At 39.0% G+C, this 18844-nt stretch overlaps 1 non-coding gene across 1 annotated transcript; it reads left to right on the top strand.

Moving 5' to 3' along the window:
- The first annotated feature begins 815 nt into the window (after positions 1-815).
- On the top strand, positions 816-888 carry trnaf-gaa. Its single transcript has one exon. It is a non-coding gene; the product is annotated as a tRNA-Phe (tRNA).
- The last annotated feature ends 17956 nt before the right edge of the window (positions 889-18844 follow it).

The following is an 18844-nucleotide window of genomic DNA, read 5'->3' as shown; positions in this document are numbered from 1 at the left end:
AGGTGTATATGCGAATTCATTCAAATCTTTTTCATTATAATATGTAGGTCTTCTGTATGCACTGCTAGACAGGCGAATGAAATCCTGTGGACAGTTAGCATACATGTGGTAAGACTTGACATAGGCTGGACTATTCCATGATGCTGTGTAGCGACTGTCCATAGCAGGCTGTACAATATCCTTCCAAGAGTCCCTAAACATCACCCAATCTGCATCACAAAATGAAATGTACGCCATGTCGTCTGAAAACGCCAAATCCGGAGATGTCAATGCGTATAGCTTCACACTGCGATCTTCCTTGTCAAAAACATAGCCTCCGATGCGCCCATCGTTCAACAACCATTGGTATTCCACGCCATCATTAGGTTTACTCAGAAAATTAACAAAAGTTTTAGGTCTCCTCCTTTGCGGTGCATAAGTCATTTCAGAATTCGATAGCTTAGCGCTAACAGGGGTGAGTGTAATCCGTCTCTTTGATTTTGCCGATTCAATCATGTCAGCCATGGTAAGTTCTGTTCGAAATCACTGCTAACAATGATAGCTATACATCACCCACAGCTTTTATAATCTCAATCCTAGAGACACGCCGGGGCAAAACACACCCACTACAAAAGGGTTTATAGATAACCAGGTGTCTGCATACAGACGTCACTACTCATAAACAGGTCTTTTACAATGTTATCAGCACTAGTGTACGTAGGTAGTAGGCAGACCCCCGACATGAAAGGGGTCTCAAACAACACACTCAGAGACATGCCCGGACAAAACACCACCCCTACAAAGTAGGATGCATTGCATACCATTGAAGCCCTGCAGCCGAAATAGCTCAGTTGGGAGAGCGTTAGATTGAAAGTCTAAAGATCCCTGGTTCGAATCCGGGTTCCGGCAACTCCATTTTCTTTCTTTTTTTTTTTTTTGTATTTAGCCCCATTTACCACTAAACATATACAACTCTTACAAAGTTTATCTGATTCCCCATTATCCACAAAACACACATGGGGGTTTGGGGGCCAATATGGCCGCCCAGGGGTTTGACATCAGGCACATGACTGTCACATGACACTACATCCAATATGGATGCCAAGGGGGCGTGGCATTGTTTGACACCAGACACATGACTGTCACATGACTTTACATCCAATATGGCCGCCCAGGGGTTTGACACCAGTCACATGACTGTCACATGACTCACAAAACAATAACAATAACAAACAACACGTGGCGACAACCACGTGGCTAATTTGCATAAAAAGGAGGCGTGGTTATGACGTGATTTATGACATTTCAGGGGGCGGGGCTTATTTTTGACAGATAGTTCATGATAATATACTACTCTTATAATATATTAATTATTCAGTCAGCCTATACATAATCCTCACATAACAATCTTTACATGCTATTACAGATGTATTACATGGTCCTAAACAAATTGTTATAATATTATGTTATAGTTACTGCTGAGCATCATGTGAGGGGAGCGACATAATTCACAAGCGCCTCCTTGGTGTATAGATAGAGGGTGTGTCATTCACGGTTATGGGTATTTGGGTGTGTAGGGGTAAGGGTAGCACAGTGGACATCAAAACAATAGGCTGAGGTACAATATTTCATTAGTAGGCAAATCTAGTAGTAACAGTTTTAAACATAGGCCTTTAGGTTAAGAGTTTCAAGCATTTTCTTCAAATACTAAATAAATAGTTAAAATACAGATACATAATATAAATAGATAGTTCAAATATGGTAATCAACTTTGTTTCTAAACATGTTTCAAGTAAATTCTTCAGAAAGCCATCAACCTGTTTTATGGTCCTCTTTTTCATGAATTATTCATTATCCGAGACAACAATTTTAACCATGTACATTAATTTCAAGCATTTCCTTTAGTCTTGATCTTAAATCTGAGCATGTCATTGAATTCCCTATATGTGAAAACCTATAAAAGCACATTACATTCAGGTCTTTACCTTGTACAGTCCAAAAGATAAGTGATCAATTAGATTTTGACCTGGCGGCAGCGGCCATATTGGATTTCTCCATTTTGAGGCATTATGGGACATTTTTTAGCCTGTCATACAGAAGATTTGAATTCAGCACCCTTCAAAACCCCTAAAAATGTTGTATGCCAAAAATTAACATGATTTGCCTTCAGGGTTAATTTCTTTTAAAAATTGACCTAGACTAGTATGCTCTCTGTCTTGGATGCGCTTCAGGCACACACGCACCACCCCTCTCTCTCTCCCTAGGGTTAGTGTCGTGTGCTCGCTAAACTCAAATGCACACGCGAATTCCCGGTCTGGCTTGCACGCTCTTGTTCGTTCTAGATTCCGGGAGATTTTATCTAATTTGCGGGCGTCAGGAAACCGCTATCGGGAGACTTCCAGAACTTCGGGAGACTTGGGATGTCTAGCTAGACAGCACTTTGTCACCAGCACAGAGTGTGCAACGTACCTTAATGTTATCATGTTTAGCGGACACAAACTCAAAATAATGACTGTATAGCTAAAATGTGCATCTCTCTCCTCCCTCTATTGTTGTTTATGTTTGTGTTGCTGCGTGGTATTACTCGTGTGTCATGAGCTCTCTCTCTGCCTGGTAACACACGCTGATTGAAGTCTGATGACCTCCACCTGTTCCTGCTCTGCTCTGCCTCACCCTCGTTACCTACCAGCTGCACTGCATTCACCACTCATCATGCCCTGTATATAAAGCCTTGCTTTTCAGTCCACACTTGTCAGATCGTCTGCAACCAGCACCAGTTACCTGCCTGTTTTTGAAAACGCCTCTGACTCTTTGCCTGTGATCCCGGACCCGCTCGACTACTTCTGTGTTCTCCAGCCCCGGTAATCTTGACCTGCCTTCCGTCCCTCTTCTACGAATACCGCCTAGTCCTTGACTGTACTGCTGCTTCGTTTCAATTGCTGTTGTGTGGGTGTTTCCCCCAGGACTTCCCGGATCATCCAGCTCCTGCCATCGCTGTTCGGCTACTGGGGGAACACACACACGCAGACTCTTGGAACTCCTGTACCCCCCCCGGAACCCCTGAAACCCCCTTAACCCCCTACCCTTAAATAAACTTTTGAACGTGACGCTTTTGTGGTCCTCGTCCTGTTTGGTGTCTGACAACGTGAGTCATCATGCTGAAAACATGAGCGTTAATCCCCGAGAAAAGAAAAAAGCAAAGAATATATTTACTAAGGTAAATGACAAAAATAGTAGGCCTAACGCACGGTGACTTGGATAAGTAATTTTAATCTGATTGCTAGAAATAGTAGTGCGTTAGACTCGTTACTGAAAAAAGTGGTCAAAATAGAGTAACACATTACTGGCATCACTGGATCTAGCCATGTCTCGTTGAAAGTAAGCCTACACTTTCCCATTTTCACGGGATTATCACAGGATTTGTAGATTTATCACTGCGTAGGCTACGTACCAACACCAATATCCCCCAGAAAGAACTACAACACACTGAACCAATGTTCTGAGAGCAGCATTCTGCTGGTTTTGTTACAACTGTAGCAAAGACGCTAGAGGTCTGCTTTGCAAGCTACGACTCAATACTTTTTTGCTACTTTGTAATAACTTTCTGCGGCCAGCGTTTCTGGAAATGAATGATGGTAAAATATTTTTTAGACCTGACTAAATGAATTTTAAGACCTCGGAATGAAAATCTGTCCGTTTTTAAGACGTTTTAAGGCCTTAAATTTAAAGTTCTGAATTTTAGGCTTTTTAAGACTTTTTAAGACCCCGCGGGAACCCTGAATAAGAGACACTGGGACATGTGTTTACGGAAGAAAAAACAACATTTTATTTAGAAATGTCTGAAACAATTTCATTAAATAACCCGGAACAACAACTTCAGGTAAATAACATAAACACACGTTAGATCTACAAGAATGACAACAGTATAACAAAGATCAACAAAATACTTTAACATTGTTAACAAATGTCATGTCATGTGATGCCTGTGCTATGTTTGTCATGAGATTCACTTCCTGTTCTTTGTTGGTTTGCCATGTGTTTCCATTTTCCTGTCCTGTCTGCCTGTCCCCAGCCCTTGCCATATTTGGACTTCCTGCCCTCCTGTTTGATGTTTGTCACCTGTGCCTTGTTATGTCCTCATTGTCTGTAACTTGTCTTATTTTACTATATATATTACTCTCCTCCTCTAGCACATCATTGTCTTCCTCTTAATCCAGAAGCTATCCATTTTCCATGTCCATGTCATCGTGGTCCTTGGAGTCATTGGAGCTTCCAACCCAGTTGCATGTACTTCTCTCCCTCCATCTAAAATAATGTGAGCAAAAAAACAAGTCTGATAGTGAATAGGTTGTTTAGTTTTATTTTACATTACTTCCACATAATCTTAATCACCACCTACAGTGCCATGACTCTTTTCACGAAAAGTATCATCACTGGAGGACTCCAATATTGCTTGGGGAGGTAACATTAGTCTCAGAGCTCACTACTAAGTTGTATTGCCTTGGCTAAACCATACATAGTAAACCAACTAACAAACAAACATTGATTCATGAACATATAAACCAGGAGGTTTGACAGAAAACATCTAGACAGCGTATGCATACACATACACACCGTACATTTTAGTGCAGTTGCATGAAGACAAAACACCCCTTAGAAAATAATGTGTCGACGAGTAGGCTAAATGGGTGTATGGGTGTATGAGCTCCCATCATAGTTTTCCACCCAAAAACCTCATAATCTTAGCAGCCAACCTGACAGCCTGAACGTAAAACAATACTAAGACACATTTATCACAAATCTTCAGTCATGTATTTATGAAAACAGCATGTCAATAAATAAAATCCTTACGTTATACTATGGTGATCACATAAGGTCCGGGGTCAGGACAAAAGACAGATTTTTGACAAATTTCAAAATATGTCAGATATTGTCCAAATTATTTTTTATTTCATGTCTAGACATGTGAAATGCATGAACTATGGAAAAAAAGTGAAAAAAATTGGTCTGATTTTTTTTCGTACTTTTCAGATTTTCTCAGTTTTTGCGGTCAGGACGAGAGACAGATTTTTTGACAAATTTCAAAATCTGTCAGATATTGTCCAAATTATTTTTATTTCACATCTAGACATGTGAAATGCATGGACTGTGGCAAAAAAAGGGAAAAAAAAATTGGTCTGTTTTTTCGTACTTTTCAGATTTTCTTAGTTTTCATATAAGGTCCGGGGTCAGGAAAAAAGACAGATTTTTGAAAAATTTCAAAATCTGTCAATTATTGTCCAAATTATTTTTATTTCACATCTAGACATGTGAAATGCATGAACTATGGCAAAAGAAATGAAAAGAAAATTGGTCTGATTTTTTTCGTACTTTTCAGATTTTTTTAGTTTTCGCGGTCAGGATGAGAGAAAGTTTTTTTTTTTTACAAATTTCAAAATCTGTCAGATATTGTTCAAATTATTTTTTATTTCATGTCTAGACATGTGAAATGCATGAACTATGGCAAAAAAAGTGAAAAAAATTTGGTTTGATTTTTTCGTACTTTTCAGATTTTCATAGTTTTCATATAAGGTCCAGGGTCAGGAAAAAAGACAGATTTTTGAAAAATTTCAAAATCTGTCAATTATTGTCCAAATTATTTTTATTTCACATCTAGACATGTGAAATGCATGAACCATGGCAAAAGAAATGAAAAGAAAATTGGTCTGATTTTTTTCGTACTTTTCAGATTTTTTTAGTTTTCGCGGTCAGGATGAGAGAGTTTTTTTTTTACAAATTTCAAAATCTGTCAGATATTGTCCAAATTATTTTTTATTTCACATCTAGACATGTGAAATGTATGAACTATGGCAAAAAAAGTGAAAAAAAAAAATTGGTCTGATTTTTTCGTACTTTTCAGATTTTCTTAGTTTTCATTTAAGGTCCGGGGGTCAGGAAAAAAGTGAGATTTTAGACAAATTTCAAAATCTGTCAATTATTGTCCAAATTATTTTTATTTCACATCTAGACATGTGAAATGTATGAACTATGGCAAAAAAAGTGAAAAAAAAAATTGGTCTGATTTTCTTAGTTTTCATATACAGTGGGCATCGCTTTCAAATGACCACTTCATTCGCGCATTACGCGGCGTGAAGCTGCGTGAAGCTGCGTGAAGCTTTAGTACCACTTTCAGCCACTGTGCGTCGCTCTGCCACTGTACATCGCTCTGCCTGCCGTCCCTTACATAATTGTTGCCGAGAGTAATCCCAGCCTACGAATTCAATAACAAAATAAATCATGCATAATTAAACATTACCTCGATTTAGGCTACTTGGGTATGGCTTAAGGCTTGACTACACGAAAATCGAAATCGAAATTTGCTGTCTACATTATTGTCAGTGTTGGGGTTAACGCAACTACGCAAATCAAAACAGTGGTGTGATAATTGAGCCAGTAGAGAAATAACTGTTCAGAATTAATCTGTAGCCTTGTGTAGGCTTCTGCAGAAAACAATGTTGTTGCCGATTTAATACTATCTGGCGACGTTTTTAACAGGCTACGCAATAGAGGCTTAGACAACTATGACCCACGTTTTGGTTTCGTAAATTAATTTGCCCTACTTCTTGACTGCAATGTAGTCAATTGACTGCTTGACATGTCATTTTTATTTTTCTGTACGATAAACAATTACATCTGCTTTATGCCGCAGAATTACATTCATATTTGGCGGACTGCAGACGCGCCACTTCCCTCCCCATATTCCAAGATTAAGATAGTATGAAGTGCTTTTTGTATAGGCTACTATCATAAAAAAATAGTTAAAACGAATAGCTATTTGCAATTTGACAAAACACTGGTCCTCATTTTGCGAATGCGAGGACGATATGAGCCTGTTGCATTTAGTTAGATGTCCGAGTCACGCATAATGTTTGAAAACCACTGGCTCGTAATCACAATAATTTAACACACGACAGTTGGATAACCTACTTCATCATGTCCCCATGCCTACATTTTTGTGAGTAGCATAGAGATCGTTAAAAACAATAAAGTATGGCTCTCCGTTTGGGATATCGAAAACTTATATTTTTAATAGACTACCGTCGAAGATGCTGACTTGCAAAAGCCTTGGGATAGCACGTTATCTCCACTATCATCAGTCATGCCCCTTGATCAAAGTGGGGAATGAAATAAAAGTTTGATAACCACTGGCTTAACAAGTTACCTGCAGTCCAGAACACAGAATCTGTTGCAATATTCTGATGATCGGCGATGATATCGGCAAATGTTTGTTTTCCAAAGTAAGAATTTCACTTCACCATGCACCTTCGACAATACCTGGCCTACCTGGTATCATTACCAACATTATTCTGTGTCCTAAAACTGGCATATTTTATGGCATTGTGTCATGTAAGTTCGTTGCAAAATCTAGAGAAATGTGTGAGGTGGTCAGCGGGAGACAATTGAGACACACATTGGATTGTGTTATTACTTGAACATTCCACACTATCCACAGCTGTGGTAGGCCTATCAGGGGCAGGAGGATTACTGTCAGCGCAGGCTTTATATAAAATTCTTCAACAGAAGGTCTCGAATGTTGTCTTGTTTGTGGAGCGCTTTGCTTCGCTTCTGTAATTTCGGCTTCATTGAAAATGAGGGCTTCCCTCAATGACCCTCCGAGAATAAATAAAGGTTGAATGAATGAATAAATGCAGGCTTGCCCAAAATAAAGGCATGTGGTTTGCGCAGCCTACAGTAAATAATAGACCCGCCAGAATGTGCGTTATGATGCTTTTTTACGAGCAAGATGTTTTTGGTACCCTACGCACACTGCATGTTCTTAAATAACAATGATCATCAGTAATATTCGACCATTAATTTGGGTAAATGGGCAAGCGTGACCACCTTGATTGGCTGATGATTGTAACGCGGGCATGATTCCAACGATGATGAGTGACAGGTCTCAGAATGCGTGCGCTACACAAGGACTGAAGATGATGAATAACTGGGGCCGTAGGCTATTCACAAAGGCTTTTATCTTACTACTAGGAGTAGGCTACTCCTAAATCGCACTTAAAGATTTTAGATTGGAGTTTTCTCTTAAAAGTTATTCACAAAGCCTTTCAGACAACTCCTAAACTAGGAGTGAGTCTTCGTGGCTATGGATGACGTCATTACTCATGCACAAGCTTGACTGAAGTGACCACCTTGATTGGCTGACGATTGTAACGCGGGAATTCCAAACACCTCTCTTCCGATGATGACTGACAGGTGACAGGTCAGAGAATGCGTGCGCTACACAAGTAGTGCGAAGGACGGAAGATGATTAATAACTGAATAAAAAGGCCTAGCCTAAATGAATAAAGAGTAAGGCAAAACAAATAGCTTAGTAGCCTAATGAAACATAGGCCTATGGATTGATGCAGTAGCCTACCTTTGCAACATTATTAAATTAATCTGTCACCATATCCCTAGGCTACGTTTGCAAAGAGGAGAACATTTTAATTTGATTCACAATGAAACGTTACATTTCATTTACATGTTAACAATGAGTAGTTTGTGTTGTTGTTGGTGGCATTATTGCATCCCTTTTATGAATGCAAAATTGTTCCCTCGCGATTGGAAGCTCCTGTTGCACATAGGCTATTTCAAAACATCGCAACTAAAATGCCACAAAAAAGCTGTTTATGAATAGGTCTTAGTGAGTTAGGAGTCCTCTCGACTTAAGCTGTCCCAGACTTAGGTGCTACTTTTAGGTCTAAAATGCTTCGTGAATTACTTTTTGTGAAAAAATTAGGAGTCCTAAAGTTAGGAGTGACACGCCCATTATTTTTAGGAGTTGCTCCTAAATTCGCCAGTTAGGAGCTACTTTTAGCCTTAAAATTCTTTGTGAATATGGCCCCTGAATAAAAAGGCCTAGCCTAAATGAATCAAGGCAAAACAAATAGCCTAGTAGCCCAATGAAACATACGGATTGATGTAGTATCTTGTAACATTATTAAATTATTCTGTTACTATGCCTACATTTGCAAAAGAGAACATTTTAATTTGATTCACAATAATGTTACATTTAATTTACATGTTGACAATGATTAGCCTAGTTTTGGTTGTTGTTGGCGGCGTTATTGCATGTTAGTTATGCCTACAATGCAAAATTGCTTCCTCGCGATTGGAAGCTCCTGTAGCTGCATAGGATTTCAAAACCGCAGGTTTGTGAATAGGTCTGTGAGTAAGGAGTCCTCTTGACTTCTTTTAAGATGTCAGAGGTGGGAAGGTGTGATTTGTTGGGGGCAGGGCCGGATTAACTGGGTCTGATGGCCCCCCTTCCCCCCAGCCAACGTGAATCGGGTGGTTAGTTAATAGGCCTATCGTGAAGATTTTTCCTGCCATCTAAGGCACGAGCGCATCTGTGAGGCCAAGCTCACCAAGTAGCTCGTTTGTTTACAACTAACATTCCATTTAATTAAACTGCTTTATAGGCTATGCCGAAATAGTTTTCAACATTTTGAATATTAGTGTCGGGTGAATTGAAATGTTCTCAAAGTAGCCTTATGGCTGAAAGCTGCTTGGGACACCCCCCCCCCCCAGTCAAGCAATATAACCATACAAACGCGCTTCCCACTCATTGTTTCAAAAGGAGTAATTTTGGCTTTGTCAGAACTGAAGAGCTGTGGACGGCACGGCACGGTATGCCCAATTAAAATAAATTAATGCAACGCAACACAACACAACACAGACCCCGCTTCTCTCACGTCAGTCACTGACATGAACGAAACATAGAACCCGCTTCTCTCACGGCAGTCACTGACAGTAACCTAGAATAAATGCATGGGGAAAAACACTTCCCCATGACAAAGACATCGTAAAACACTGAAAGTTAATATTTTGTCACTAGCAACATTCATCTGTCCTTTGTCAAATGTATTATGTTCCAAGTACCCTATGCGTAATTCTGCTTCATAAAGTTGAACAAATACATTTGCTTATTTCACAGAAAAATATAAATAGCCAGTCTACAGTGCAGAGTTGTAAAGTTATGGTAGGCCAACTTGCAGTGAACATACAAAGAGGGGAAATTATTTCTCTTGCAGCTGAGTAGCCTCAGGTGCGCACGTAGACATAAGGCCGAACATGCAAGCGTCAATGAATCGTGCTCTCATGACAATCACGCCATTAAACTTAAATAGGTTAACATCACTCTAAGTTCGCCTTCAAGCAAGGAAAACGATGATTTGAAGACATCTGTTTCGTTGGAAGGGCAAGGGGTAGCAACAGGGCAACACAGAGACAGGCCCGATGGCAGGGCTGTTATGAGAGTATTAAAATATGGGATATTCTACGGGAAAACATTAAAACGGCAAGACAGCGGGGAAAGTTAAAATACGTGATAAACACGGAAAAAGTTGGCATGCATTGTTTCGGTCCCCGTGCACAGGGATTATTTGTCATACTATTAATCACATATGATTATTTGTGAAATTGTGCAAACAGGCGCAACACATTTGAAAAGGAAGGACTGGTAGCATGCAAGCTCACAGGAAAGATTGATTTAAGAATGTTATCACAAAGTGTGTGGCTGTGGCGCGGGCGGAAGACAATTGGCAGGGGAGGGTCATGTCTTTTTTAACAATTCTGTCGGAGGGTCATTGAACAATTTCTAGCAGGCAAGAGAGGGTCATGCAACTTCCAACTGAAGCACTCAAAATTCCTCCGGTGGCCCCTTCAATAAATAACGATCAGTCCCTAGATTGCTGCTGGGCTATATGTCTTGGTTCTGTTAACAACTCATTGTCAAACGCATAGCCTATCTCGCGGTTGCATCCATTACAAACAAACATGCAATGTGAACGTCTGGGATTGGGGAGAGCACTAAATGCTCTACTGAATAAGCACGAAGTCAAACCTTTAAATGAAAAACACTCTTTAATAATCCAAAAAAATAAACCGCTAATGAAGTAAACTTGTGACCATCAAAAATCGTTTATCGCTCGTAACTCCGTGATACCATATCAGCATTTGGCTGAGCAACGGAGATTAAAATGCTCCATGTTTTGTCCAAATGATGACTGTCTATCATCGTTGCACTCGGAGAAAACCGGAATGTTTCATTCGTCCCCGTTTCAATCGTCCCGGTTTTACCTACTCAAAACGCAGATAGAACCTTATTATTCTAAGGTAGCGAAATAGCGTTCAGGATGATTCATGCCCAATTAATTCCCCCTGTTAAAGTGTTCGCCTTTGTAGTTTGGTTTCGTGATAGCCTATGATAAACGGCTTATGGCCAAATATGTGAAAACGTTAAAATACAGTAGGCAATAAACCCGGAAAAAGTTGACAGTGATTTTTTCATAATCACTTTGGAGGGTCATAGAAAAATGTATTGCTGGCGAGGGAGGGTCACGTCTTTTTGGACTAATGCTCCCAAAACTCCTCCGGTAGCCCCTTAAATAAATAACGAACAGTCCCTAATGAAGTAAACTTGTGACCATCAAAAATCGTTTATCGCCTGTAACTCCGTGATAACAGGACGTGACAGGAAGGCATTTGGCTGAGCAACGGAGGTTAATACTCTATATTTTGTCCAAATGATGTCTGTCTATCATCGTTGCACTCGGAGAAAACCAGAATGTTTAATTTGTCCTGCGTCTCTACGGCTGCAAACGGGATTCACTCGCAGTTAACCAAATATTTCTTTATTAGGGCAGGGCAGGCATATTTCTGGCTATTACATTATTTCTAAACCAGTCTGCTAAAGTCGGTAGTGAAGTCTGTGTAGGGTTTTCCACGCTCCATTTCTTTTTACGAGACACCCTGCTCACTTGAGCCATCTACCGGTTGTTTGGGTTGTTGCAGCGTCTCACTGGAAAAATAAAAATTAAAGTCGCGTGATACCGTGTGATCCCACGCGCGGACCGCGAGTGAAGCTGGCCAAGTCGAAGCACTGCCCACTGTAAGGTCCGGGATCAGGAAAAAACTGAGATTTTAGACAAATTTCAAAATCTGTCATTTATTGTCCAAATTATTTTTATTTCACATCTAGACATGTGAAATGTATGAACCATGGCAAAAAAAGTGAAAAAAAATTGGTCTGATTTTTTTCGTACTTTTCAGATTTTCTTAGTTTTCACATAAGGTCCGGCACAGATTTTTTGACAAATTTCAAAATCTGTCAGATATCGTCCATATTATTTTTTATTTCACTTCTAGACATGTGAAATGCATGAACCATGGAAAAAAAAGTGTTCTGATTTTTTTCGTACCTTTCAGATTTTCTCAGTTTTCGCGGTCAGGACGAGAGACAGATTTTTTGGCAAATTTCAAAATCTGTCAGATATTGTCCATATTATTTTTTATTTCACTTCTAGACATGTGAAATGCATGAACCATGGAAAAAAAAGTGGTCAGATTTTTTTCGTACCTTTCAGATTTTCTCAGTTTTCGCGGTCAGGACGAGAGACAGATTTTTTGACAAATTTCAAAATCTGTCAGATATTGTCCAATTTATTTTTTATTTCACTTCTAGACATGTGAAATGCATGAACTACGGCAAAAAAAAGTGAAAAAAATTGGTCTGAATTTTTCGTACTTTTCAGATTTTTTTAGTTTTCACATAAGGTCCGGGGGTCAGGAAAAAAGACAGATTTTTTGACAAATTTCAAAATCTGTCAGACATTGTCCAAATTATTTTTTATTTCACTTCTAGACATGTGAAATGCATGAACCATGGAAAAAAAAAGTGAAAAAAAAACATTGGTCTGATTTTTTTCGTACCTACAGTGGGTCCCTGTTAAGTTTGGACGGGTTCCTTCATGAATCACGCACCCCATTTTCTCAGCAGAAATGGCACAAACTGCAGTTGACACAAACAACCACAAGGTGTCACTTGGGTGCCACTAATATTTTTGATGCGACTGACTTACTGCTTCCATGACGCAGCGGGGGCACGGGAACTTAAATTGATCACAGTAAGCTTACACTTGACAAAACATTCTAATATGAAAATGTAGATGCAATTGTTGTAAAATGGTGCAGCTCCTTTAAGAAAGCACCGTGTGCAGGGATGGAGAGAGAGAAAGCGAGAGGGGATAGGCCTATGTGTGTTAGAACTTAGCGTGTGGAAAAAGTATGTGCTGTTGAGACTGGAGCGAGTCATATTCAAAATAATGCAAAAAAAAGCAATTATCCTCATTCATTGCAACCAAAGCATGCCTGCTTGCCGACGTTCAAACAAAAAATATATCAAAGCACCTTTTGCGTTTGAATGTAGCACGAAAAAATGTTTAAACAGCTGGACAAATGATTTAGCTAATTGATTATATAACCTGTACACCAGCAATTGTTGAACATTTACCTGTACAAGTACATTGACAGTAGCCCAGCCTTACAGCATGTTGTAGGCCTACTGTAGAAATTTCACTTAAATTGCAACCGCAACATGCCTGCTTGCCAACGTTCAAACGACAACGAAAAAGATAATAAAACAACAAGAGGGTTGAGTCTGAATGACACTGAGTTTTTAGACACTGAGTTTTTGTAGTTAAGAAATATTTTCGTATAAAAAAATGGTCATTCTTCAATCTCCTTCACTGACGCCTATGGAAAAGGCTTAACGTCCCAAAACAACGATCAATGATCATCAAATTTCTCTCTCACATTGCTCCTCATAACCATCTATAAAAAAGTGTTTTTTCTTTTCTTTTTGAGCACATCCGAATCCCAGAACATAACGCACTGGACCTTATAATAGGCTCGAGATATAATTCCATATGGGCCACTGCACTTAAAACTTAAAAAGATGAAGCTTTCCGAACTTTGAAATTGCGATCAGTGACTGGCATCGGGTGAACGAAGCTTTTCGAAGTTGAACAGGCTATTAAAAACTATTTGCGCACCTCCATGTCACAGGAGAGACTGGGCTCTCCCTTCTATGAAAAAGACGTTAGGCTACCTGCAAACTGGCCTATGATTTCATTGCTGAGTTTGCGGCAAAGCAAGAAAATGTTTTTTTTCCTGAGTCAGGATATGGCGAGTCAGTGTCATTTATTTGTCCAATGTTAGCCTATAGATACAGACCAGTAAATCTTATCAATAGTTTGAATGTCGTGTGTGTTTCTGCTCATTGACAAATACCGTTCAGCACAATGATTCATGTCCAATTAATTCCCCCTGTTAAAGTGTTCGCCTTTGTTACACTATTTGGTTTCGTGATGTAGCCTATGATAAACACCATATGGCCAAATATGTGACTCAGCTAATGTTATAGGTTATACAATTGAATTTCCCCTCTTAAAGGCAAGCTGGTGTAGCTTATTATACTAGGCTACTATTAAAATACACCGACGGTAGCCTTGGCTATGTGTAAAGTAAGCTATCGCATGATTTCATGCACGTAAGTGAAAAGGGCCTCTGTCAAGTTCGCACAGGGCCTCGCATCCCCTTGCGACGGCCCTGCAGCTCCTCCTAAGACAGCGAGGAAAAAGTTAAAATACGCGATAAACCCGGGAAAAGTTGACAGGTTTGTTTCGGTCCCGGTGATTATTTGTGAAATTGTGCAAACGACAGCCTTTTCAAGGCATTTCAAGGAAGGAGTCGTAGCATGCAAGCTCCCAAATTGACCCAGTAGCCTAAGGCATCAATAAATTGTTGGGACTGGGGAGGGTCATGCGTTTTTTCTCAATCACTTTGGAGGGTCATAGAAAAAATTATTGCTGGCGAGGGAGGGTCACGTCTTTTTTGACTAACGCTCCCAAAACTCCTCCGGTAGCCCCTTAATTAAATAAATAACGAACAGTCCCTAATTGATTAATAGCCTAGGCCTACACCAGCAATTGTTGAACATTGACCTGTACAGGACATTGACAGTAGCCCAGCCTAACAAGCAAATGTTGCAAAATACATCAAAAGACGCAATTAATCAGAAATAAATAATGTAATCTGCATCGCTTTATTTAACAAACTGCAAGCAACAAGAGCATTGAGTTCGCTGTAAGGCCAAACCCAAGAGCAAAGCCTATCTGTTAAGGCAGTCGATAGGCTATATAACGAGCTGTGTGCCTGGAAAGACGATAGATGACGGCTCTGGTCATCCCATACCCTCCCCCCACTTCCTGTAGCCTACCATTATGAAGGCCTGTAGCCTAAAACGACTCGTTGCCGTTTTGTGACATTAAGCTTTTTCACGTTAAGCCCCCCTCCCCCATCCCCTTCTTTCACAAGCAGTGGGGGAGCGCGGGGCACAAAGTAACACTTTTTGGTAGACAAAGGAGGGTTCTCAGCGCTTCTGTCGTTTGGCCACAATCCGTTGCAACCAGGCCAGGACAGATATTTTAGAGAGGAGAGACGCCGGTGCAGCTCAGATGTCTTCTTAATTTTCTTTATTCTTCAGTAAAAGGTGCAGAACATTATTAAACTTTGACTAACATTTCGATGTGTCGATGTTTTTGACTAACGAACATCGAAACGTTAGTCAAAGTTTAATAATGTTCTGCACCTTTTACTAAAGAATAAAGAACATTAAGAAGACATCTGAGCTGCACCGGCGTCTCTCCTTCTCTCTAACACTTTTTGGCTTTGGCTAAATATTTCTAAAATCATTTGAGTTTCACTAGTCACATGTTTTAACAAGCAACACTTGTTATTGAACTAATAACAGACGTGTGTCGAAAATTGACTTTATTTTCCATACGGAGAAATAACATATGCAGAGTCTAACCAAGGTCAATCTTGCCAAAAAAGCCCTCAAACCTGAAAAAAACATGAGGCAAAAGTGCAAAACATCACAAAACTAATTAAACTAACACGCGCATATTTTTGTATTGCAATAATTGTAGCCTACAGTTGTAACAGCGCGTAACAGTCGTTTTACTCCCCGGATGCGCTCATTATAAAGAACGTTTAACGTGTCCCAAAAACAGCTATCAATTAATCACCAAACGTCTTATAAACAAGTATTGCCAGGAGCAACGCCTTGCAAAAAATGATAATATATCATTTTTTTATTATATGGCTCTGCTCCTGCCTAGATTCGAACTCAGAACTACCTGAAAGTTGCAGACCTGTTCTGGAAATACGTGCATTAACCCACTCGACCGTCAGACAACGCTATCTGCTTCGAGTAGGCCTATTGGGTAGGACTGTAGCCTACACTGGTTGCTGTGGCACAGTCTTGAGTGACCGAATTCGTTTTTCTTTGTCATATGAATGCTGTCATTTTGTTAACATTACTGTTAAGGAGATGCTGTAGGCAAAGTCTATATTTCAACCTCATTAGTGTAGTAAAAAAAATCAGAACTATTCACAAGGTTTCTGGGCAGCATATTCATATACTTCTGGTTGGACCAAAACTTAAGCGAGATATTATTCTTAGTAATCTGGGGAACTTGGCACACCAGGTCAAACCAAAAGTAACAAGCCTCGGTGTCATCTTAGATGCAGAGTTAAGTTTTAAGCCCCATATCAGTAAAGTTACTCAGACAGCCTATTTCCACTTGAGAAACATTGCCAAAGTGCGGCCCTTTTTAACTCAACAAGATGCAGAAAAACTAATTCACGCCTTTATCACTAGCAGGTTAGACTACTGCAATGCACTTTTCACTGGTCTTCCCAAAAACATCTAAAGAAATTGGCACTCATACAGAACTCTGCGGCTAGACTTTTAACTAAGACTAAGAAGAGAGAACACATCACCCCTGTGTTGGCTGAACTGCACTGGCTCCCTATTTCCTATAGAATTCATATATCTCTGAGCTTTTAATATCTTATCAACCACAAAGGAAACTTAGATCATCCAATTCTAATCTTTTAATCGTACCCAAAGTGCTCCACAAACAAAGTGGAGAAGCTGCGTTTATCCATTATGCCCCCAAACTATGGAACACCCTGCCTCTGTACATCAAGCAGGCGAGTTCAGTAAATATTTTTAAAAAAGATCTGAAAACATACCTGTACAGGAAAGCTTTTAGTTAACTCATCTTATCCTGTAGACTACATTTTCAGATTATTCTACATCTGCTACTATTGGAGGGCGCAGCCAGCCAGAAGCAGATGGGCTCCCCCTATTAAGTCAGGTTCTGCTCAAGGTTTCTTCCTGGAATATGGGAGTTTTTCCTTGCCACAGTTGCCATATGGCGTGCTTGTGGGGGGTAAGAGGGTTAAGGCTGCCAGTCTTATGACGTCATTTTCTATATTTTTGATATGTTGCTGAGTATATCATAAACAGCAAAGAAAAGTGATTGATAATGACTGACTGACTATTATTGTGTTACATGCTTCAAATGTAAAGCACTTTGAGCTGCATTCTGTGTATGAAAGGTGCTATACAAATAAAGCTTTATTATTATTATTATTATTATTATATTATTCTAGACATGTGAAATGCATGAACCATGGAAAAAAAGTGAAAAAAATTGGTCTGATTTTTTTCGTACTTTTCAGATTTTCTTAGTTTTCACATAAGGTCCGGCACAGATTTTTGGACAAATTTCAAAATCTGTCAGATATTGTCCATATTATTTTTTATTTCACTTCTAGACATGTGAAATGCATGAACCATGGAAAAAAAAGTGGTCTGATTTTTTTCGTACCTTTCAGATTTTCTCAGTTTTCGCGGTCAGGACGAGAGACAGATTTTTTGGCAAATTTCAAAATCTGTCAGATATTGTCCAAATAATTTTATTTCACTTCTAGACATGTGAAATGCATGAACCATGGGAAAAAAATTGGTCTGATTTTTTTCGTAGTTTTCGCGGTCAGGACGAGAGACAGATTTTTTGGCAAATTTCAAAATCTGTCAGATAATGTCCAAATTATTTTTTATTTCACTTCTAGACATGTGAAATGCATGAACCATGGAAAAAAAGTGGAAAAAAAATTGGTCTGATTTTTTTCGTAATTTTCAGATTTTCTCAGTTTTCGCGGTCAGGACGAGAGACAGATTTTTTGGCAAATTTCAAAATCTGTCAGATATTGTCCAAATTATTTTTTATTTCACTTCTAGACATGTCAAATGCATGAACTATGGCAAAAAAGTGAAAAAAATTGGTCTGATTTTTTTCGTAGTTTTCAGATTTTCTTAGTTTTCACAAAAAGTCCGGCACAGATTTTTTGAAAAATTTCAAAATCTGTCAGATATTGTCCAAATTATTTTTTATTTCACTTCTAGACATGTGAAATGCATGAACCATGGAAAAAAAAGTGGTCTGATTTTTTTCGTACCTTTCAGATTTTCTCAGTTTTCGCGGTCAGGACGAGAGACAGATTTTTTGGCAAATTTCAAAGTCTGTCAGATATTGTCCAAATTATTTTTTATTTCACTTCTAGACATGTGAAATGCATGAACTATGGCAAAAAAGTGAAAAAAATTGGTCTGATTTTTTTCGTACTTTTCAGATTTTCTTAGTTTTCACATAAGGTCCGGCACAGATTTTTGGACAAATTTCAAAATCTGTCAGATATTGTCAAAATTATTTTTTATTTCACTTCTAGACATGTGAAATGCATGAACCATGGAAAAAAAAGTGAAAAAAAATTGGTCTGATTTTTTTTGTACTTTTCAGATTTTCGTAGTTTTCAAATAAGGTCCGGGGTCAGGAAAAAAGACAGATTTTTGACAAATTTAAAAATCTGTCAGATATTGTCCAAATTATTTTTTATTTCACTTCTAGACATGTGAAATGCATGAACCATGGAAAAAAAGTGAAAAAAAAATTGGTCTGATTTTTTTCGTACTTTTCAGATTTTCTTTTTCACATAAGGTCCGGAGTCAGGAAAAAAGACAGATTTTTGACAAATTTCAAAATCTGTCAATTATTGTCCAAATTATTTTTATTTCACTTCTAGACATGTGAAATGCATAAACTATGGGAAAAAAAGTGAAAAAAAATTGGTCTGA

This window comes from Alosa sapidissima, chromosome 19 (genome assembly GCF_018492685.1).
Source record: "Alosa sapidissima isolate fAloSap1 chromosome 19, fAloSap1.pri, whole genome shotgun sequence".
Taxonomy (NCBI): domain Eukaryota; kingdom Metazoa; phylum Chordata; class Actinopteri; order Clupeiformes; family Clupeidae; genus Alosa; species Alosa sapidissima.
This window is presented reverse-complemented; position numbering and strand designations above follow the sequence as displayed.